The sequence below is a fragment of the Protopterus annectens genome, chromosome 5.part1, assembly GCF_019279795.1.
Source record: "Protopterus annectens isolate FY-2018-M chromosome 5.part1, PAN1.0, whole genome shotgun sequence".
NCBI lineage: Eukaryota > Metazoa > Chordata > Ceratodontiformes > Protopteridae > Protopterus > Protopterus annectens.
In genome coordinates, this window is record NC_056736.1 from 516034862 (window position 1) to 516057993 (window position 23132).

A 23132-nucleotide genomic window follows, 5' to 3' on the forward strand; every position below is an offset into this window, starting at 1 on the left:
GAACAGGGAGGGGGGATGGGGAAAAGTTTCAACAGAGATGTGAGGAATCACAGTGCAAATTATAAAACCAAAAAAATATATACTGATCTCTCTATATTTGCAGAACAGTAAGACAACAGATATCTAAGCAACAATTTAGCTCTATAATACAGAATAATACAGAAAAATATACTCGGCTCTATATATTTGCAGATAGTCTTGTAAGGCTGTCTTTCAACACACAGGTTCCACTTTAAATGCAGACTTCTGCTATTAACATGTCAAATTAAGGGAACCTTGAGTTATTAACAGGTCAAATTTAGGGAACCTATGAGTGTGTGTGTGTGTATGTATGTATATATATATATATATATATATATATATATATATATAATGTGTGTGTATATATAGACGTGATGTGTGTATGTATGTGTGTATATATATATATATATATATATATATGTGTGTGTGTGTGTGTATATATATATATATATATATATATATATATATATATATATATATGTATATATTTCTATGTAAAACTGGAACCAACGTTTCTGTATATGCATTGTACTCAAGTATTTTGGGCAAGAGTGTTGGAAAGTGTATTTTGAAGTAAAAATTGCTTCTGTTAAAGCTTGAATGTGCCACTGAGGTGCCTGAAAACACATTTCTCTGGAATTTTAAATAGTACTCCTGTTACTTTCACAGTGGTATCTGTAGGGGATGAATGTTTTTACAAGTCTTACAACAAGCTGCGAAAGTTACGAGCCTGATGTTAGCATACCTTTTTGCATTCTAAATGATGAGTTTGCAGTTGATATAAAGTGATTTCGTTGGGCAGGTATGCTTTTCATGAATGGACTGGGAAGGGACTGTGTACCAAGTTGGGTAGATGGGAGTATTAATGTGAGGAAACTTTTTACATATTTAACACAAACACAGAGCTTTGACATTTAACAGTGTGTTCAGATCACATTTACATAACTTTCCTTTTAAGGTTTCCGATCATGACACTCCTGTATTGTGTATTTCACTTCCAAATGAGGTAAAGCATTCAGTATGTGAAATTACCTTTGTGAAGGAATTCTTCAGTAACAGTGGTGTAGTTCAGAAGATCTGGACTCATGCGTGTTGCACTGAAAATCTAGATTTAAAATATTAAATTCATCACCAAATGATGAGATGTTTGCAACTGATACTTTAATGTAGTTGGACTCCTAGTTTAGGTTTTCTGGTCAGTGTTTTTTTTCTGTGCAGTTTGTATGCTTTGTGTTTGTTTATGTGGATTTCCGTTGTGGTCTTCAGTTTCCTCCCAGATTACAAAACCTTGCTGCACTGATTGGTAATACTAAATTGCCTGTACATGCTCATGTGACACTGACTGTGTGAGGGCTCGTGCTGTGCAGTGGGCGTGTACCTCATTTGGGGGCTTTTTTCTGTCTTAAACCCATATCTTGCCTGATTAGGGTTTTGTCCCCCACAACCCCGAATCGGGTGAAAATGGGTATAGAAAAATTAGGAACAGATGTTCAGAAGTTACCTAGTTATAGCTGTTTTATGAATGTGCCTTTGAAGAGTAATGCGTGGAAATGGAAGAACTTGGCATAGTTCAGTTTAATTCAAGGAATGGAAGATCTGTCACCATTCCAGTGGTAGAATGAGCTCACAGTTCTGGATGTATGTGCACAAATATCAGTGTGTGTGGGTGGGTGTAGGGTTTATGGATGGAGGAGACATATGTTTTCTTTCATTTCAGAATAAAAAAGGGGCCATTTTCTTTATTTCAGGGTTATGCAGAATTTGAAATGGAGGATTGGGAACACAGGCAAATAACACTAGCGGTTTACTGATATTCATGACATGATCTCCTTCTCTCTCAATATCGTGATGAAAGGACATTGGTGAGTGAAACTGCAGTGGATGGATTGGGAGTTTTTTTTTCTGTTTTACACTAAACAGCACTTGTCACATCTGATTATGAGAGTCCCAGCTGTCTCATTCTGCATTGTCATATGAATGTGAAGCTGTGGAGTTATCCTGATGTGATTTTTAGGGAGGGGATTGGTTAAACTGATGCTTACTGTGATTTTTTTGTTTGTTTTTTGTGCAACTTTGTTTGTGTGCAGTTTGTGTGTGCGCATTATGGTGCGTGTCTGTCTGCCTTGTCTATTTGTATGAAAATTACCCAAAGGAACCACTTTAGTGAGGCAAAACCAAAACAAATGACACTGAATTCTACCAGTATATTTAATTTAATTTATCGGTCGTTATGACAGAGCTAGCTACTCAGTGGTGTGAACATTGTGACTCCAGGTGATGGTCACTATTGTTGTGACACCCCAGCTCTATGTACAAAAAGGGGAAATGGGGGTTGGTTGATATTGATTATTGGTGTTTAGAGTATGCTGTTATTTGAGCATGAAGGTGATTTGATACTATGGCAATAAAATCATCAAAATGGATGTTTTCTTTATTCATTTTACAAACAGACATTAAGTCCTTCAGGTTTTTCGAATCAGCCTATATTCCTATACAAGCTAACATTTTATTTACTGAGAATATTTTTGTAATGCCTCAGTGGACATGAGAGGAGTAGGAATGACAAAATCAACTTCCATTCTTTTTTTCAGTAGTCACCCCAGTATTCTCTGAGTATACATCACCTACATGTATTTTTTTCTGTACTAATGATTCATAGGTGTACATTTTGCAATTAACTTTCTCTGCTAGCTGTCTGCCAGTTTAGATCCTATGCCTTCTCTCATCTTAATGGTCTTTATCCTGCTTTTTTATCAGCCGTAGGCTGTTTTTTTCCTGTTAACCAGTGAAATTTTCCTGATTAAAAAAGATTTCCTTATAACCATACTTAGTTTTCTGTCTGCCAAATTACCATTCACAGTGACTCTCAAATCTGTCTTCTAACGGAGCTGAAATATGTATAAATCTGATACTGAAGAAAGTTGTTAGTAGACCAATGCATTTTTACAACTTGTGGAAGGGGTACTTCTATGGTGTAGTTTTAGCAATACGGACTTGTTAGCTACCAAGTGCCTACAGTGAGACCCCTAAATGCCAGAAACCACAAGGAAGCAGATGAGGCGTACTTCCAGCTTTTGAGCATAGAGAAGGAAGTTACCATGACCGTTTAATAAGCAGAAAATGAGATATTGCTGGGGAGCAGATTGGTGGCAAAACAAGTTGCTAAAAATCGGGGCGGGCTAAGGTGAAGAAACTTTTGCCCTTACAGAACAGTATAATTGGAAGAGAGTCCTGTTGGTATAAAGAAAGGTGGTTGTATAAAAAAAGTTTACCCACTTTTCTGGATGACTAATGATGTATGCTTTTGTGTGTGTGTGTTGTGTGTCTGATAGTGTGATGGTAATGGCAGAGCAAATTGTTCCATTGCAAAATTTTAATTCTGTAAATGTAAAATGAGTCTTTAGTCTGCATTACTACTTTCAGAGGAAAGAAGGAGGTGTATACATGATTGAGAGAATGATGGACAAAACTACTGCAGTTCGGAAAGGAGTTTTAAGTTCATCTACTTTAGTAACTCATAAAAGCTGTAGTGAGATTTCCTTCAACCATGGAGGGTATTTACTTTAGAAATGTGTGTGTTCAACTCATGGGCAGATTCCCTAGCACTCTTGTTCAGCACTTTACTAATCTTTGTAAATCAGAATCTACATAAAATGTTTGCAGAGCTTCTAGCACCCCCCCCCCCCCACACACACACACACACGAGGTAATCTGATCTTTTGAAGTTAAGTGTGCCAGTGGATAGTCACTGTCTGCATACTGTCCCCAGTCATGTTATTTTTCTTCATGATAACAGATTAATGTGACCGGAGTCCAGTGTTAACACAGTTTAAGTGGTTTTCTAGCTGCAGTTTAAAATGTTAATTATCAGTACTATTAACATGATCAGTGTGTTTGTAGGCTACATTTGCTGATTGTATGCTTATGCAGAAATAAATGCAGTAGTAGCTGTACTGCCTTCTTTGTGGTGTGGGGCAGGAAAGTTTTCAGGTTCTCTTTGAAGAATGCAGACAAGATAGCTGTATGACAGATAGGTGCAGAGTTTAAGAACAGGAGAGCAAAATGGATGAGAAGGTTGTATTTACAAAGGTTTTCCAGAGGTCATAATGATTGGAACCAAAAGTAAATGCTCAGTATTTGCCCGACATATTTCTCAAAGACACCTTGTCTGTTTGTAGGCCCAATCATACTGTGAACAGAGAAGTGGTATTAGGTCGTCATAATGTCCTCCATCCTTCTGTCAGCATTTCGTGTCAAAGTTTGCTGAAATGTCTTTAATCTTGGTTGTGATTGATTGAAATCCTATCTAACCTGCTGGGGACATCAGTTGATGTGAACACCAATCAAGATAGGGTGCAAATAGGCTTCTAGCCCTGTGACCTGAGTGCAGAAAGTCAAAAGTTCAAATGTGCATTGCCTTCACTTTTTTCTTTAATACTGTCATTCTAATCCTAAAAGGGGCTGCATTCAAAAGCCCTCATTTTGTATGACTTGTGAAGCAGTTTGTACTTCACTGTAGAAAAGCTTTCATGCGATGCAGTTATGTTTCAGTAAATTAATGCACTAAAGTAGCTTTGAGTTTTCTTTTAGGATATAAAACTTAGTAGGTAAACATTTCATACACTTACAGTGTCTTGCCAAGAAGAAACGGTGAGTGCAGTGGTGTATGTTTGAATGTGCTGAGTCTCCATCATTGCTTTTGCACTGGAAATCTTAATAATGCATCTTGGTATAAGAAGTAAGTGGACATAACTCTTAGCTGTCCCTTCCCTGATTGTGGCTTAAAACTCTGCTTTGTCTCTCCTAATCTCTCTTAAAACTGGTAATTTGGGGAGAAAAGGTGGTGGATTATATTTAATCATGACTACTTCAGAAATGTGTTAATACTTCAGAAAATGTGTTAATTCCCATCTTCTTGTGCAAGCAACTTCTCAGATAAGTAGTACTAATATTTTAGAAATATTTCTGATTATTTTGCTGGCTGCGGTGTTGCAGCGGTTAGCATTGTCTCCTCACAGCAAGAGGTTCTCCGGTTCGATTCTTGGCTGGAGCGTCTTTTGTGTGGAGTCTGCATGGTCCTCCCTGTGGTCAAGTGAACTTTAAAGACCTGCCGGGCTGGCAACTCAACACAGTAAAAATCCACTGCAGGTCAATAGCAGACCGGTGATCCGCTGTGGTGACCCTTAACCGGGAAAAGCCAAAAGACTTTGATTTGATTCTTGATTATTTTGTAATTTGCACCTGATTATGTTATCAAGAAGTTAAGAACTATGGTTAAGACTGTGTACCTACATTTTATATCTTTATTTTATTTTTTATTTTTAATTTTTGTATCTTTTGTTGTCCGAGTAAGTCCTAGTGGGCTAGTATCCTCTTTTCAGGGAACACAAAAGGTAGTATTATTTATATTGTCGGAGGAAATTTGTCCAGGGCACGGAGGAATTTCCCCTACTCTTGTCAGTGGGCGCCGTGGGATCTTTTACATCCACTTGAGCTACCAGCAACTCAAGCAGATGAGATCCCGGTTTAACTTCTCTGTCTGATAAAGTGGAGTTGAGGCAGTAGCTATTTCACTTGGCCAAATCATGGATCACAATGGAATTTTGTTATTTGAGCATATTGTTTTGCAGTAAATGATTATGAAACTTTTTTTTCTTTTCTGCTATGATGGGTTACTGGGTTCATTGTCTGAAAAGAGTGAGACATTTTGTCATCTGTGACTTGTTTCTGTTCAGAGAAATAATGAAATTCATTGGAATGACTTAATCTATGATGTAATATAGTCTGAAACTTCATATCCCTTGTCTGATATGAAAACAATTCTGTTAAAGGAGAGTAAGTTTGTTTTTCTTTCGGCTTTTCCCGGTTAGGGGTCGTGGAACTCCTGTCCGCTAATGATTGGCAGTCGATTTTTACAGTGCCGAGGTGCCAGCCCGACACCCAACCTTCAACAAAGGCATGCCCATTCACGCATGTCTTTCGAACGCCACTCGACCACGGGGAGGACATGCAGAGACTCCACACAGAAGGCGCTCCAGCTGAGAATCGAACGGGAGAACCTTTTGCTGCGAGGCGACAATGCTACTGCTGCACCACCATGGCTTACATTAAAGGAGAGTAAGTAAAATTCTTTAAAAATTGTATTTCATATGCAAGTTGTTGGCTGTCCTTAAATTAAATAAAAATAGCATAAGTAACCTGCGTCTTTTAGTGCAAGAAAGCCCTTCTATATTGCACAGCTTCTAAACAAAGGGATTGTGTTTAGATCTAGGGATCTCATTGCTCCCCTTTACTCGGCCTTCATTAGGCCAGTCATTGAATATAATGCCCCCTTTGGCATGTGTGTGTCCAGATGCATGCAACAATTGGAACACCCACAGGGATACCTTACTAAAAGGATGCAAGTCTTAAACAACATGCCCTACATGGACTATCTCAAAGCTCTGGCACTAAACTTGGTATCCTACAGACTGCTAAGTGGTGACCTGTGTCTGGCATACAAGGCATCTCCCAACCCATTACTGATGGATTTACTACACATCCACAAGTCAGATGGCATCCGAAATACTTGGTCTAAGGATTTAAACAACTTCCGCAAACATCAACAGAAAAGTTTCGAGGGACAGGAACATTTCGTAGAGGATACTGATGCTATAGAACAAACTCTTCATTTACATAAAACAACGTTTATCCCTGTCCATTTTCAGTTGCAACTTAGATCTATGGATGGGAAATGGAAAATTTACCCCAAGACTGCCCCCTGTGCTACTAGTGGACAAATGCAGCTCCTAAGTGCTTTATCCCATGCATGAGTCTCTTCATATTACCTATAGTATAATCCCAGTTATTCTCATTGGAGGTAGTATATAATTGGCCATACCCGTCCCATAATCTATAACCTATCCCATTTGGTTACATATTATTTTGAGCTCAAAGGGAGAAATTGGCTAGGCTTAAAGTAGCCCACAAGGGCAGTTTGCCTAGTTCTTACGTATAAACCTTTGAACAACTTTTAGGACTACTGCATTTCTTAACATGCCACAGTTGCTATCGCTGCCTAGCACAGCATACCATTACAAGCTGCAGCTACAATTGTTAATTAAATTTCATCCTGACATTCTGGCTAAGGGCTGATTCACTGAGCACATATTTTGCCAGATGACTGAAAGAAAGATTTATTTAATTGTTTTGATTTCCATGATTATTTTTATTTTACGTTTGATAACAAGATAATTGGATTTATCAACCAAAACCCAGGCCAAGTAGTCCAATACAAAGTGCAGACACTGAACACGTGGTTGAAATTATCAGTGTTTAGTAGCATACATCAGTTGAAAATACATGTATGTAAAAGTTAATAATCATATATGTTCAGACAATGATAAATAACTGATGAGGTAAAAGGTTGCATGTATAAACGTCTAGAATTTAAATGAAAAAGGTGCTAGAATTTTAAATTAGAGTGGTAGACTGATTACAGTTGTAAAATGAAGACAGTTGTAAAAGTACAGATTATAGAAACTATCGAGCAGTTAGGGAAATATCGGGAGTTAAAGTACAGTTTTGTACCTACCATAAATGTAGATGTTCGAGGATCTCCATTGCTGCAGTCCTTACATATGGGTATTCCGCTGTCCACAATCGGCCCGAATACCAAAGGGCTAGAACCGGCGTCGGTCATCGGCGCCCGAGACTGACGTCAGTACGTGCCAGTACAAAAGCGCATGACCGGCGCCATAACCTCAGTCTTTCTTGCCTCAGACGTCAGAATGCAAAAAACACCACCCAAACCCCAACCTAAAAAGAAAAGGGGGAAGGAGGGAGGGAAAATTGGACTGCAGCAATGGAGATCCTCGAACATCTACATTTATGGTAGGTACAAAACTGTACTATGTTCTTCGTCTCCCATTGCTGCAGTCCTTACATATGGGTAGAATCCCAGAGCAACGGAAAAAAGGGAGGCTGGCCAACTAAATAGCAGTAGGAGCTGCTAACATGCCCTGTAAGATTGCAGTGGCAAACCCAGCCCTAGACCTAGAATAAAGAGGTAAATGATAATGCTTTGTAAAGGTTATGTACAGAACTCCAAGTAGCTGCCTCTAGAATGTCTTTAGTAGCTACCCCTCTCAAAAAAGCAGTAGAGGTGGCCGTAGCCCTAGTAGAATGAGGCCTGATCCCAACTGGAACCTCCTTTCCATGATGAGAGTAACAAAAAGCAATACAATGGCCAATCCACTTGGAAATAGTTTGTTTCGAGACAGCTTTCCCTCGTGAAGTCAAAGCAAACGAAACAAATAATTGTTGAGATCTTCTGAACTCTTTGGTTCTGAACAAATAATACCTTAACTGCCTATGTACATCCAAAGAATGCAAAACTCTTTCCCCTTCATTTTGGGGGTCAGCATAAAACGTAGGCAAATGTATAGATTGGTTCAATGCCACATTAGAAATCACTTTAGGCAGAAAAGTAGGATTAGTACGTAAGGAAACTCTGTCCTTGTGAAAAATCAGAAAAGGTTCCACTGCCATGAGAGCGTGTAATTCAGATACCCTTCTAGCAGAAGTAACAGCCAATAAAAAAAGCAGTCTTCCAAGACAACAACTTCAATTCAGCTGTAGCCGCAGGTTCAAAAGGAGGCAGAGTCAGCTTTTCCAAAACAAAATTAAGATCCCAGGTAGGAGTAGGAGCCCTCCGTGGGGGTCTTATATTCTTCGCCCCTCTAAGAAACTGTTTAACCAATGGATGTGAAAATAAAGGAGGGTCACAATCATAGTGAGCAGAAATAGCTGCAGCATGCACTTTTACAGAAGAGAAGGACAAACCCTTGTCCAATAAAATAGTCAAATATTGCAATGTACAACTCAAATTAGGCAATTTGACATCAAAGCCTTTAGCTGAACTCCAAAGAAAAAATCTCTTCCATTTATCAGCATAAACTTTTCGAGTACTAGGACGCCTGGCTTCCAAAATAACATCCAAAACTTGTTGGGGGAGCTGAAGGCCCTCCTTCTCTAAAACAGAATGCACCAGGCTGTCAGGTGTAGGGATTGCACCCTGACATTGAGAAAATGATTGTTTTCCTGAGACAATAAGTGAGGAATCTGAGGTAATGGCCAAGGTGTTCCATGAATTAAGCTCCTCAACAGAGGGTACCAATGCTGACGAGGCCAATCCGTGCTATAAGGATCATGCAAGGTTTGTCCCTCCTGACTTTCAACAGCACCTTTGGAAGAAGAGGCAAAGGAGGAAAAGCATACACGTGAAGGTTGCTCCAACTGAAGGATAGTGCATCTATTTTCCAGGCTTTTGGATGAAACAGCCTTGTGCAAAACAGTGGCAGTTGGAAATTCAGAGGAGAAGCGAACAGATCTATGTCTGGAGTTCCCCAAGCCCTGGTCAACTGAAGAAATACCTGAGGGTCCAATTTCCATTCGTGAGGATCCACAATCTGTCTGCTCAGAACATCTGCTAACGAATTTTGTGCTCCTGGCAGAAACTGTGCTCGAAGAGTGATGTGCAGATTCAAAGCAGTTTCCCATAACAGCATTGCTTGTCTGCAAAGAGGGTAAGAATGAGTTCCCCCCTGCTTGTTGATGTACCACATGACAGTTGTGTTGTCTGTTCGAATCAACACCAGTCCTGGTTGAAGTAGGCTCTTAATCCTTCCAAAGCAAATTGAACTGCCAGCATCTCTTTCATGTTGATATGCAAGTGAAGTAGCTCTGGGGGCCAAAGGTCTTGAATCCATTTTCCTCTGAAATGAGCTCCCCAGGCTGACTCCGAGGCGTCTGTCGTCAATATCTGACTTGCCTCTGGTTGGGTCACAGAGAGCCCCTTGTTTAGGTGTCATTCCTGAGCCCACCACAGAAATTCTTTCTGAATGCAAGGTAGAATCCGAATGACAGTGTCCAAATCGTGGCTGTGTTGAGTCCAAACGCTTTTGAGATACCATTGTAGCTTCCTCATATGCAGTTTGGCATTGGGAAGTACTAGAATGCAAGATGCCATGAACCCCAAGGCTTGAAGGACTGTCCTTGCAGTCAGCCTGGACATTACTGATAGCTGTCGGAAGTATAGGTGAAGATTTCTTTGTCCGGGGTAAGAAATGCCATCTGAGCAGCTGTATTCAGTCTTACACCCAGAAAACACATCTCTAGTGAGGGTACTAGACTGGACTTTATTTCGTTCACAGAATACCCTAGGCAACTTAAAACTGTCATTACATACTGCAGATGTTGAAGAAGTTCGTGCTTGCCTTGAGCCAGAATCAAACAGTCGTCCAGATAAGGATAAATTTGAATTCCTGTTAGTCTGAGAAAAGCTATTACTGGAGCCAGGACTTTTGTGAATACCCTGGGCGCAGTAGACAAGCCAAAGGGCAATGCAGAGAACTGATAATGCAAATTCCCATTCCGAAATCTCAGGAATTTTCTGCAACTGGGCCTGATAGGAATGTGAAGATAGGCCTCTTTGAGATCCAGAGTCACCATCCAGTGATCTTTGCCCAGCATAGGTAACAGCTGTTGCAGTGTTAACATCTTGAATTTTGGAATTTCCAGAAAGGTGTTTAGAATGGACAAATCCAGAATTGGCCTCCAAGTATTTCCTTTCTTTGGCACTAAGAAAAGACGGAATAAAACCCTGTGCCTCTTTCTGCAGAAGGTACTTCCTGTATTGCTCCCAACTGAAGCAGAGAAGAAATTTGTGCCTGTGCTTCCAGTCTTTGCTGATGAGGCACATCCGGCATACCTTTGAAAGGAGGGAATGTGTGAAAATAAAATTTGTAGCCTCGATTTATTATGTCCAATACCCATTTGTCTTGGGTAACCAAATGCCAATTCCTTTTGAAAAGTCCCAGTTTTCCTCCTAGAGGAGCTGCCAGCAAGGCAGAGTCCGGCAGCTGAAGACAAAGGTCATTGGGTCTGCTTCCGAAAGGACTGACCCCTGCCCTCCCCAGCAGAAGGGGTAGAAGAACTCAAAGACCTAGAAGTAACAGGGGCCAGAGAGGAAGCCCTACCTCTACCTGCCGACCTGCCCCTAGATTGATAATCCGAAGAGGGAAAGACCATCCCTTAGCAGGCCAATTCCTACTGAACTTAGGGGCTGAACCTGTAAAAGTCCTTAACTGTCTGCATAGACTTAGCTTTTTCCTCCATTTTTTCAAAACTGATTCTACTGGAGGGCCAAAAGAACATCAGATTGCAGAGGAGCATCCATAATTCGAGCCTTAACATGCTCGACAAGGTCTGATCTTTAAGCCAGGCATGCCTGCGAACAACTGAACTAGTAGCAGCCACCCTGGAAGAAGCCTGTAAAGCATCAAAACCACACTGCAAAGAATGCTTACCAACTTGGTCTGAAGCATGCACTAAATCCTGAAGCTCCTTACATTCAATACCTTCAGCTAAAGCATCTACTTTACATTTCAATTGGCCCAGCAAATAATTTTGATACCTGAGCATATGAAACTGACAATTTAAAGCTCTCATAGCCAAAGTAGAAGAGGTATACAGTTTTTACCCCACCTATCCAGGGCCCTAGCATCCTTGTCCAGAGGAACTGGATTCCTAACCACAGAAGCCCTAACACCTTTGGGGCCTTGAGTAATAGTTTCTGGGTCAGCCCTAGGACTCTTATATAAGTACTTGTGAGCTTCCAGAACCCTGTAGTATCTATCTGGTTTAACCGGGGCAGGAGGCAGAGAATCTGGGTTAAGGGCAGCCTCAGAAAATACATCCTGAACAACATCCAGTACAGGGGGAATAGCCAAGGGCCTATGCTGAGGCAAAAACAAGAATTCTCTTAGCCTTTTTCGAGAATCAGAGTAATCCTGGCCCTCCCATTTGAAATGTTCCCTCATGGAATGCAAAGTCTCAGAGAAAGAAAAATCTTCTGGAGGGGACGCAGAGGGAGTAGTGTCCTCAGCCTCCGAATCAGAATAGGGAGGAAATCCTGAAGTTCTTCTACAGAGGAATCTGACTCATTGGAAGACTGAACCAAACCCTCCAACTCTGTCTCTACCCTGGGCCTCTTCGCAGGGGGCATAGAACCCCTAATTAAAGTAATCAAATCTTCAGCCATCTTTAACATGTGCTTCCTAGGAGCTGGACCCTGGGGACTAGCACCAGCAGGGGCAGACTTAGACTTAGAATGGGCTTTGCTTTGAGAAGGAGGAGGCCTAACTACCCTATGAGGGGAGGGAACCACTGACATCAGAGAAGCACCCTCAGCTTGGCCTAACACAGGAGAAGCCACTTCCTGTAGTAACAAAGGCTCCCCTTGAGACTCAGGTAAACTTTCAGAAGGAGCCGCTGAAGTAGTCAGTGGTCCTCCAGAACCGGCGTCTGGAGTGGACGACTCATCCTGTTTGGACCGCAAAGACTTCTCTTTGCGTTTTTTAGAAGAACCAGGCGTCGGCGAATCCGACGGCATGTTGTAATTACAACGTTTACCAAACACCAGCCTAGCACAGTCCAACCGACGTTTAATAGTACGCTTGTTAAAAGTAGCACAAAAGCGACACCCAACAATGTCGTGCTCAGGCCCCAAACAAGGAATACAGAGTGAATGGTAATCCCTATGAGGAATCTGTTTCCCACAAGAAATACAGTTATTAACTTTTTCTGACATCCGTCAATACTGAGGCAAGAAAAAGACAAAAGTGTCCCCAACGGGGTACTTAGCCCAACTTGGTCTCCGGTCTGAAACTCGAAAACCGACAATTCCAGAACGCCGAACGGCACTTGCAAATGCTGCTTCTGCTTAGGACCACGCGGCAAGAAAGACTGAGGTTATGGCGTCGGTCATGCACAATTGTACTGGCACGTACTGACGTCAGTCTTGGGCGCCGATGACCGACGCCGGTTCTAGCCCTTTGGTATTCGGGCCGATTGTGGACAGCGGAATACCCATATGTAAGGACTGCAGCAATGGGAGACGAAGAACATCCACTATTCCTAAAGCAGTTGCTTTTGTTTTCCTTGACCACATAGCAATGAACTGACTTCTTGAAGAGTTTCAGGTCATCTGTTTACCAGTAGCCATAGATTATGGAGTGGGGGTTACTTAAGATCAAACAAATGTTGCATTGTAAGTTTATAAAACTCATTTCAAGAATTGTATGTGGTTCACTTTATTTAGTGACACTTGTGTTAAAAAAAAAAAAAAAAAAAAAAAAATCTGTGGTTTTAATTTCAGAGTATGGCTCATGCTGTGCTACACTACATCACATGGGGAATAATGTTTCAGATCTCTTTTCATTGTCTTTTCTGTTTTTCATTAATGTAGGTCAGTTCATGGGCTGCATTTATCATCATCATTATTTATTTGTTATTTATTTAAGTGTGATGACTGGGGAAGTCCACTGGACCAAGAAGAGCCTATTTTCAGTGGAGGCCCAGGGAGAAAAGCTCCACAATAATTGCAAGTTACATTTCACGCTACCAAAGGACATAGTTCATACAGCTAATTAAACATTTACAGGTAAGCACCATGATATTTGCAATTGGTTTGTCACAATGTTACAAAAATGAAAAGACATAATTCAATACAGAAATTTCAACATTTACATAAAGAGAATATTTTTGTTACAAACTCAATTGCATTTTATTTTATTTATTAACCGGGAAAGTCTGACTTGGAACAAAGCCAATTTTCAGCAGAGGCCCAGGGAGAAATGCTCCCGATACATGTCTTTGTAACATGGGAGGAAACCCACACGAATGCAGGGAGAACATATGCAGACTCCACACAGAAGGCACCCAAGCCAAGAATTGAACCGGAGAACCTCTTACTGTGAGGCAAAAATGCTACCGCTGCACCACTGCGCCGTCCAATTGTAGGTTTAACATTTCAAAATATATAGCTACTAGCCATTAGTAGGTTAGGAAAATATGCATGGAGAGGGTAATTTATAATTGAGATTGGAGAGTATAGTACAATAGATATTAGAATTACTTTTTGGTAAGGGAGGGATTGTTTTGGGTGGGATGAAGTAATAGATGTAGTTGGATGAGTCAGTGCAAGGTGGAATGAGGGGAAGGGGTTTAAGTTGGAGCGTGGCAAGGGCATTCCCATTTGGAAGAAAGATGAGAGAGTAGCTGAGATTTGAAATTTGTATGGTTAGGTATGTTGTGTAGGTGTGTGAGGAGAGAGTTCCACTTTTTAGCTAAGGAGTGGGACAGCAGTAGATGGCCAGGAGGTCGTGCAGGTTTGTGGACCTGAAGGAGATTTTGATTTTTGGATCTGAGTGAGCATTTGGGAATGTAAGGTTTTAAGGAAGTAGCGAGAGTTGGGCAGTTGGTAGGTTTATAGATGAGCTTGTAGGCAATGTTGAGTTGGGTAGTTCAGGCCAGTTGAGGGTGAGGAGGGAGTGGCAGTGGTGGGATGAGTTTTTTGAATTGGTTGCATATTTGGAGATCTTGTGGTAGCAGGATTCAAGTTTGGACCGAAGGCCAAGATGGAGATTGGTGAAAAGAGGGGCACCATACATAAGGGAGGGGGGAGTAGGAAGGTGGATGCAAGAGTTTGACGGGTAGAGGGGCTTGGGAAGCAGTTGTGCCTGTAGACAAGACCTAACTTTTGGTTGGTGTTCTTGATTGTGGAGTGGATGTGAGTGTCAAATTTTAGTTGATCAATAATGCTGCAAAGAACCTTGGTGTTGGGAATGATTTCAAGGAGGGTGTTTTGGCTCTGTATGGTGAATGTGGATTTGTCAGTGGAGTTTTTGGTAGGGTAAAACAACATTAGTTTGGTTTTATTTACATTTAGTACCAGATGGTTTGACTGCATCCAGGTTTCTGTTTTGGAGAAGGCTAGTTGTTTTTTGCTAGGAGTTCGGAGGGGCAAATGTTGAGCAGATGATTGTTGAGTCATCTGCATATTAGATGATAGATGAGTCTGGGATGGATTGGTGAAAGTTGTTAATGAACAGGTTAAAGAGAAGAGGGACAAGAACAGAACCTAGTGGGACACCTGTGGGTGTGGGAAGGAAGGGGGTGGTTGAAGTTTTCCATTGGACAGCTTGTTGGCGGTTGGACAAGTAGCTGAAAAACCAGGTGATGGTGGGAGGAGAGGTGTAGGGTGGAGAGTTGGGATATAAGTAGGTGTTGGAAATGGTGTCAAAGCCCTTTGACAGATCTAGGAATAGTGTGGATATGAACTTGCCTGAGTTGCATTCGAGGTTTATGGTTTCAACAAAGGAAAGCAGAGCAGTCATGGTGCTGTGGCCAGGGTGGAAGCCGTGTTGGGTAAGGGAGAGGCGATTGTTTATTGTTAGGTGTGCCATGAGTTGTGCTTGTATTGTTTTCTCTAGTATTTTAGAAAGAGGGGAAAGGATGACAATAGGCCTGAAGTTGGTGGTATCAGTATATTTGCCACCTTTGTGGAGGGGGATGATGTAAGCATGGTGCCAGACAGAGGGGACATATGATTTTTGTATGGATCTATTTATAAGAATAGAAATTGGATAGGCAATGCTTTCTGCAGATTGTTTGAGGAAGGTGGGTGGAAGGTTGTCGGTTGCATTGCGACAGGGTTTGAGTTTGAGGAGAAGTCTTTTTATAGTGCTTGAGGCAGAAGGATGTGGAGGAAGGTTGATGATTGGGGTGGTGGTTGGGGCAGGAGGGGGTGGTGGTGAAGGAGGGGGGTGGAAAGGAGGCTGATAGTTTAGCTATGCAGTCTTTGAAGAATGAGTTGAACTGACTTGCTGTTTCAAGGTTGGAGAGGTTGGGGTCTGGGCAGGAGTTTTCTTTCTTGCCAGGATAATGCATGGATGAGATGGAGTCCAAGAATTTTTTGGAATTTGTTGAGTGCAAGGACTGGAGTTTGGAGTAGACGGCTTTGCGGTCTTTAATTATTAGATTTTTTGTGGAGTTTCGTAGTTGCTTATACTCTAGGTGGGTGTTAGGGTTTTTATGTATTTGATATTGTTTCCATTTTTTGTCCCTTTGGTGCAAGGCTAGTTTAGTATCTTTTGATGAGCATGGGCAGGGATTGCTTTTGATGCATTTGATTCAAGTGGGGGCTTGCTGATTGAGAAGGGTTAGGAAGGAGTGGCTAAAATAGGAAACAGCATCATCTAGAGGAAGGGTTTTTAGAGGGGACCAGTCAGTATGCTTTAAGCATTCGGAGAAATTTTGAGGGTTGAAAGAGGAGAGGTTGCGGGTTTGGATGTAGTTGTGGTATTTATGCAGTGGAGATGGGAGATGGTCGGTGAAGGCTGGTAGGTGATTGCTGAGAGGATCAGGTAATGTTCCGGCTTTGGTGATAAGGTTTGTGTGAGTTGTTAGGATCCAGTCAATGATGGTACCAGAGATACCATCTTTATTTGGTCTGGTTGGAGATTATATTAGTTGGGAGAAGTTGTACAGGTTGATTGTGTGGGATGGGGCTCCAGAGTTAATAGTATTCCAGTTGATGTTGGTATCACCGAGTATATAGGTTTCATTTTTTATATTGGAGGAGAACCAGGACAGGATGTTTTCAAGAGTTTTGATAGCATCACCTGGGGGAATAGAGGGCAGCAATACATACGGACTTGTGGTTGTTTATTTTTAGTAAACCTATTATAATTTCAGCATTGGCAAAGTTTTTGGTATTTTATTGGAGTAGTGAGTTATGGTATGGGAGGTGGGGTAGATTACTGCTACTCCACCTCCTTTTTTGTGGGCTCTGTCATTGCGAATGATTTGGAAGCCTGGTGGCAGGATTTTGTTATCTTTTGTATAGGTTTTCATCCAGGTTTCAGAAACTGTGGTAATGTTGGGGTGGTTATGGGAGAGCCAGGCATGATGGAGGTTAGGATTTGTTTTTTAGGCTTTGTGCATTGTGTTGTAAGGTGAATGGACTTTGAGTTTGTGGGTTGAGTGGAGGGTTTGGTGAAATTGATGTTAGGTATTGGTCCGAGGTTAGGGTGGATGTCGCTGGCTAGTGAGAGAGATGTGGTGGAGTAGAAGAGTAAGGTAAAGTGTTGGGCAAGGGTAGCTTGGGTTGTGTGAGAGTAGTGATTTTCTGGTACCGCATTTAAGAGGGGAGTACGGGGGGGTTGGTTTGGGAGCAGTTTTGGTTTGAAAAATAGATTGGGTTAGAGGTAGAGAGTTCATGTGAGATGGATGAGTAGGATGGGAAGTGAGGTTGATAGTAAGATGTAGTGGAGTGTGTGAGAGTTATGACACTGATTGATTGTAAAAAAGTGTGAGATAGGTAAGAGGAGAGAGATTAGTAGGACAAATGGGGGTTATAGGGAGAGATGTTATGTAGAGCATTATAGGAGGGGTGGTTTTTAGGGTGATGTAGATCTACAGGTGGGCGGGGTTTGGCTTGGGTGTATTGTGATTGGAGAGGTGTTGGGTGGGGAGGAGTCAGGGGATGTATAAAAGTACATGCAGTGGGGGTGGGTGGGATTTGGGGTCAGGGTAGGGGAGCAGAGTGAGCCCGAAGGGCGAACAGAGCGGGTTAAACCTTCTGGGAGGAGCAACAGTCGCCAAACAGAAAACGATCAGTGAGAAGGTTAGCAACTACAGAAATAGCCAGCCTATCATTTTGGTTTGAATTTTACCTTTGTTTGTTTTTATTATTTATGCACCAATGGGGAGGTGCAGTTCACTGAGAATCAGGAAAATAATGTAGTTATGCCAGGGGCTTTAGAAAGGGACATGCAGTAAATTATGACTCAATAGAGTACTAATTAAAAAATAATGGAATATGGTATAAGCAAGTACACTACTGCTGATTCCTATGAAACAAGATACCAAGAACCAAGATAAACTTCAACACCAAAGAATGAAGAACGAGGTCGGACCCAAAATGGAATTTATTGTGAACAGCACCACAATACGTCAAAATAAACAGCAGCTCCACACAGTCGATTAACCTAGGTTTCGTCCTATGTGGACTTCTTCAGAATAAAAAGTTAACCATAAAAAGCACTTAAATAACTAAACATCAACCCCACCCATGTCATTAACCAATCAATTATCTAATCTAATAACAATAAAGAATGAAAAATGAAAAAGTGTTGAAATAAACACAATCATATAAATTATATCTATGAAATTATATGGAAAATATAAAAATGTGTGTAGTATTAACTGTAAATACTGCTCTTACATACATACAACTTAAACCAAAACATTAATAAACTACCTTCCATATACAGTCAAGTACATCAAAAATTAGCCCAAACAATGTTTGAGCTTAAGAACAGGCTTGATTGTGCAACAATCATTTAACCCAGGGTGACAATGCACATCCAATCTAAGTTGCCATCTAAGCTCACATAAATCTAAATGCACCTCTAAAGTTCTACCCTGTAAATCATACTTGATTTGTTGCAATATACAAAATTTAAAAGAATGGTCCAAACAAGTGGAAATGTGCCTGGCTAATGCATTAGTTAATTTTAGGTGTTTTTTTTATTATAGGTTCATAGATTAGTACTAAGCTAACTGCCCTTGTGAGCCATTTTAAGCCTAGCCAATTGCCCATTGTGGGACTCAAACCCTGCACCTTGTGTTTGCAAGGCAAACACCTTAACCATTAGGCCACCCTCCCAACCCAAGTCAATGTAATAGCAGGGTATTTGGCAATTTTAAATGTGGGAGATGTACCATTAGTGAGCATATATTGACATCGGGCAGCATTCTTACCTTTAATCAACATCGTATTTATATTACAGGCCATTTAAGGGTAATGCTGCTCAATGCCAGAAGTCTAAACCTCAAGATGCACGCCCTCGAAGCCCTCCTCAGTATGGAGAACATCGATATCTTTTATGTCCAATAGGTGCTCTCTAACCATTTCTCTAAAATACCGACAAGTTTTTCCCACATAAAAAGCAGGGCATACTTGACACTTGGCCAAATAGGCAACATTCTTCGTATAACAATCAAAATGGCCTGTAATATAAATACGATGTTGATTAAAAGTAAGAATGCTGCTCGATGTCAATATATGCTCACAAATGGTACATCTCCCACATTTAAAATTGCCAAATATACCCTGCTATTACATTGACTTGGGGAAAGAGAACATCTTTCAAAAATCTTTTTTAAGGATGTGTCCTTCCTATATATAAACTTAGGTGCCAAAGCCATTTTCGCTATTATATTCTTATCCATTTGCAAAATACCCCAATTCTTGTTAACCATACCTGTTATGTATTCAGAATCAAAATTGTAAGTTAAAATGTAGTGCAGTGGATGTTCGTCTAGTTTTCCTAGATTTCCTGAATTGACAGATGTAATACTAGAAGCGTTCATGTTTTCACCTGTAAGAATGGGAGTATAAAAACCCGTATCCCTTTTAAATTTAACCTCTTTAAACAATTCTAAACATAATTCCTTTGGATATCCTCCGTTTAAAAACAAGGTAATCATAAAATTCAATTCTTTTATGAAATCCACCTCCTCGCTGACCATCCTGGCAGCTCTCACCATTTGGCCCTTTACTATGGCTCTTTTTTGGTGCCTTGGATGCCAGCTACTATATTGGTGGTAGGAATTTGAAAAAGTGGATTTTCTGTATATGTTAGATTTTATCATTTCTAATGTCTTATCAAAAGTTAACCTAACATCCAAATATGTGATGTTGTTCGTGTCAAAATCATGGGTAAAACTTAAGAACCAAACTGTATTATTAATATATTCTAAAAAAGCATCTAAGACAACTCGCTCACCTTCTCATATAATAAATATGTCGTCAAGGTAACGCATGTATAATTTAATATACTGTCTGAATTCACTGGTAAAAACATAATTTTGCTCCCAATATGCCATGATGTAATTGGCGTAAATTGGGGCACAGGCGGCACCCATAGCTACACCAGTGTGTTGCTTAAATAGGTGCCCTTCAAAAAATATAAAATTATTTTTCAAAACTGCCTCCATAAGTTTGACAAAAACGTTGATCTTATCTTGTTCAAAATTGCCTGTTACCAGCAGTTGTTCCTCTAACCATGTGAGACCGATATCATGGGGAATGACTGAAAATAAATTACACACATCTATGGTAAGAAAGCTCAATTTGTTATTACACTTAAATTTTTTAACCCTTTCCAAAAAATCCCAAGAGCCCTTTGTTATGTATGGGAAAGCATTTAATCCTTGTTTCATGTAATGATCTAAAAATTGACTTATGAAACAAGTTTTGCACCTCTTACCATCTACAATAGGTCTGAATTTAACGTTATCCAACCCCTTATATATCTTGGGTATACCAAAAATTCCACAAAGTACTGGGTATGGGTTGCACATAAATTCATACTCGACTTCATTCAGTTCACCTTGAAACAACATGTCTTCTAACATGAGGTCCAATTTTTTAAAAGCAATATTGATTTCATTAATACTGGTTTCTACATAGTTATCATTCATAAGCATAGTCATCATAATATTACTATAATCATTGTTATCAACTATGACAACCCCATTGCCTTTATCAGGCTTCATTATACGTATATGGTCAACCTTTTTTAAGTTATTCAACAATGTGCACTCAAACTCTGTTAAATTCAGACATGGTTGTCTTATGGTTTTCTTATAGTAATCCCTAATGTCAAGTTCACACACTTTTTCAAAGGTAGCTATAACAGGGTTGAGGGGAGGGTTAAAAATACTTTTTTCAAAAACCCTTGTCTATTAACCACACCAACCCCATCAAAAAACACTCTTAAATTCATTTTCCGTACAAATAGTTTTAAATCAATTAAGGCGTCAACCAGTGTGCCCCTTCTACACGGAACAAAAGTAAAACCCTTGGAAAATAAATTAACATGTTCAGTATTGAAGCTATAATTAGAATAATTAAATAACTTAGTCACCGGTAGCATTTTCCATAATAATAGGGTTACTTAAAAAACGGTTATGTTCCCCTTGTGGCAACTTACCACCTAATTCAACACCCTCTAGGGACATTCCATTTAGGGTTATGTTTTCAACACCCTCCTGTATAAACAACAAACTATCGTAGATATTTTCATCTTCCCATTTCTCAATATTGACGGGTCCCACATGTTCATTGTATGTGTCATTAAATATCCCTTCCATCTCATCCTTACTAACCAACGCTTCTGAATAATCAATAACACTTGGAATGCTAGGAGAAAAACTTTCCACCACACTGTAACAATTGTGTTGTTCTATGCCTTCGCTTAAAACCACATCACCAATAGCTCCCTCGACAGAATAGACACTTAAATTTAATAAATCATCATGTGGATTAATACAATTTGTAGTCACCTCTATAACGCTACTATTTAAGGTCAATAAATCCGGCGCATTAATGTGTGCATTGCCAAGACCTTGCGCCATCACCTCACATGCTTCGGAGGATTCTACATTAAAATTCGCATCATTCAGATTAATGAAACATTCATTGTCTGTAACTAATGTCCTTTTAACGACGAAGTCGTCGACAATAAAGTTACTAGTCTCAGAGTTCACACCAAAATCCGTGTAAGCTGATTCATAAACTAAAATAACATCATTCCTCACCTCCTCGTTTTCCAACCACCATTCCGGTGATTGCTGGCAATGTACCCCGCTTTTGGTCGGGCACCCATCCCATGGAAATCTTTTTCCTCGTGGGATACCTCTCTGTTTCGTATCCTTTCGGAACGCCTTATCCCTTCTCCTAAAGGGCTCCCACCATCAGACCTCACGTTTTATCGCCACTACGTTTCTCTGACGTCATCTCCGCGTCGTCATCTGGTGTTTGGTTGAAGACTGATTGCTATGGTTACTATGGTCCTATGAAACAAGAGCAGAAAAGCTAAGTCAAAAGATGGTTCCTTTCTACATCAGGTTTTTTGATTCAGTACGCAAGTACAGTCATAAGTACAAATGGTACTTACAGTTGTGCACTACTGAGGGATGCCCGTGGGACATACAGAAGCAGAGTGTAGTCAGGCAGAGGTTTTTAGTATTTAAAGATGGCGCCACAGCTCAGGGGAGGAATAATTAAACTTTCGAGAAGAAGAGGGAGGGAATAGACTGGATTGACAGGGCTGGGAAGCTTACAGTAAGATTGTTAGGAGACCGAGAGAAGGCCGGGGGGGCTAAGAGCCAGGGCTTGGAGAAAGCTGTGAGGAAACAGGTTCGACAGGGTTAGGAAACTTGCACTAGAATTACGTTAGGAGAACAAGAAAAGGGGGGGGGCTATGGACCAGGACTTGGAGAAAGCTTTGAGAAGATTAAAACAATCAACCAGCTAACCCAGGTCAGTACCTAAAGGTGTCTGTTTATCTGTGTGAATTGTAAAGCAGATTTAGTAGAGCATCAGGGAAGTAGAATATAAAATAAATGTAAAGCTTTGGGAAACTTTATAAATTTGTTACAATAAATGGGAGAATAAAATATAAGAATATAAAAGAAATGTGATTTACAAGATAAAATAAAATATAAGAATATAAAATAAATGCAAAGCTTTGGAAAAATGTATATATTTGTTTCATTACAGTAAATGGGAGGAAAAAGGGGGGTCCAAGGATTCATAGGAATCAGCAGAAGAATTAGTAGGAGTATCACAGAGAGAAGATTATAATAGACCTGCACTGCTCACAGTCTGTTGATAAAAGTAGATCTTGCAGTGACTTTTACTGGTTTGTATGGGGTTCCGCTCTCCGAGTTCTTGTATGCAAGCAGTTGCTTCACGTTTTTTTTTTTGTTGTTGTTGGACCTTTGAATGTGTTTAAGGGAACTGCTCACAGTCTGTTGATACAAGTAGAACTTGCAGTGGCTTTTACTGGTTTGTACCGGGTTCTGCTCTCCATGTTCTTGTATGCAGGCAGTTGCTTCAGTTTTTTTTTTTTTTTTTTTGACCTTTGAATGTGTTTAAGGGAAGTTGTACACACTACTGAGGGATGCCCATGGGACAGACAGAAACAGAGTGTAGTCAGGCAGAGGTTTTTAGTATTTTCATACATTTAGTCTTTGACCAATGTGCATTTGGATAGAGCACTTAATTTCCTCATCAGCAGCACAACAAGTGAAAAATATGACGTTTCACATGGACTGATAAAAAAGCTACATATATTCACCAGCAAAAAGTATATTCTGCAAAATGAGCTTTATTACTTTAAGTAGCATAAGTATAACACACTGATCCGTCTACT

The 23132-nt window shown here is 40.3% G+C and overlaps 1 protein-coding gene across 3 annotated transcripts in view; it reads left to right on the top strand.

Annotated features, from left to right (window-relative positions):
• The window catches only part of HLCS (holocarboxylase synthetase), a 1599326-nt gene that overhangs the window by 360436 nt on the left and 1215758 nt on the right, over window positions 1–23132 (top strand). The window contains exon 1 of one of the 3 annotated variants that reach the window (XM_044073134.1): window positions 1770–1883. The exons of the other annotated variants lie outside the window; for them this stretch is intronic. The gene's annotated coding sequence lies outside the window, so the exon portion shown is untranslated. Of the gene's footprint in view, window positions 1–1769; window positions 1884–23132 lie in introns of those variants that run through there. 3 annotated transcript variants of the gene reach the window in all.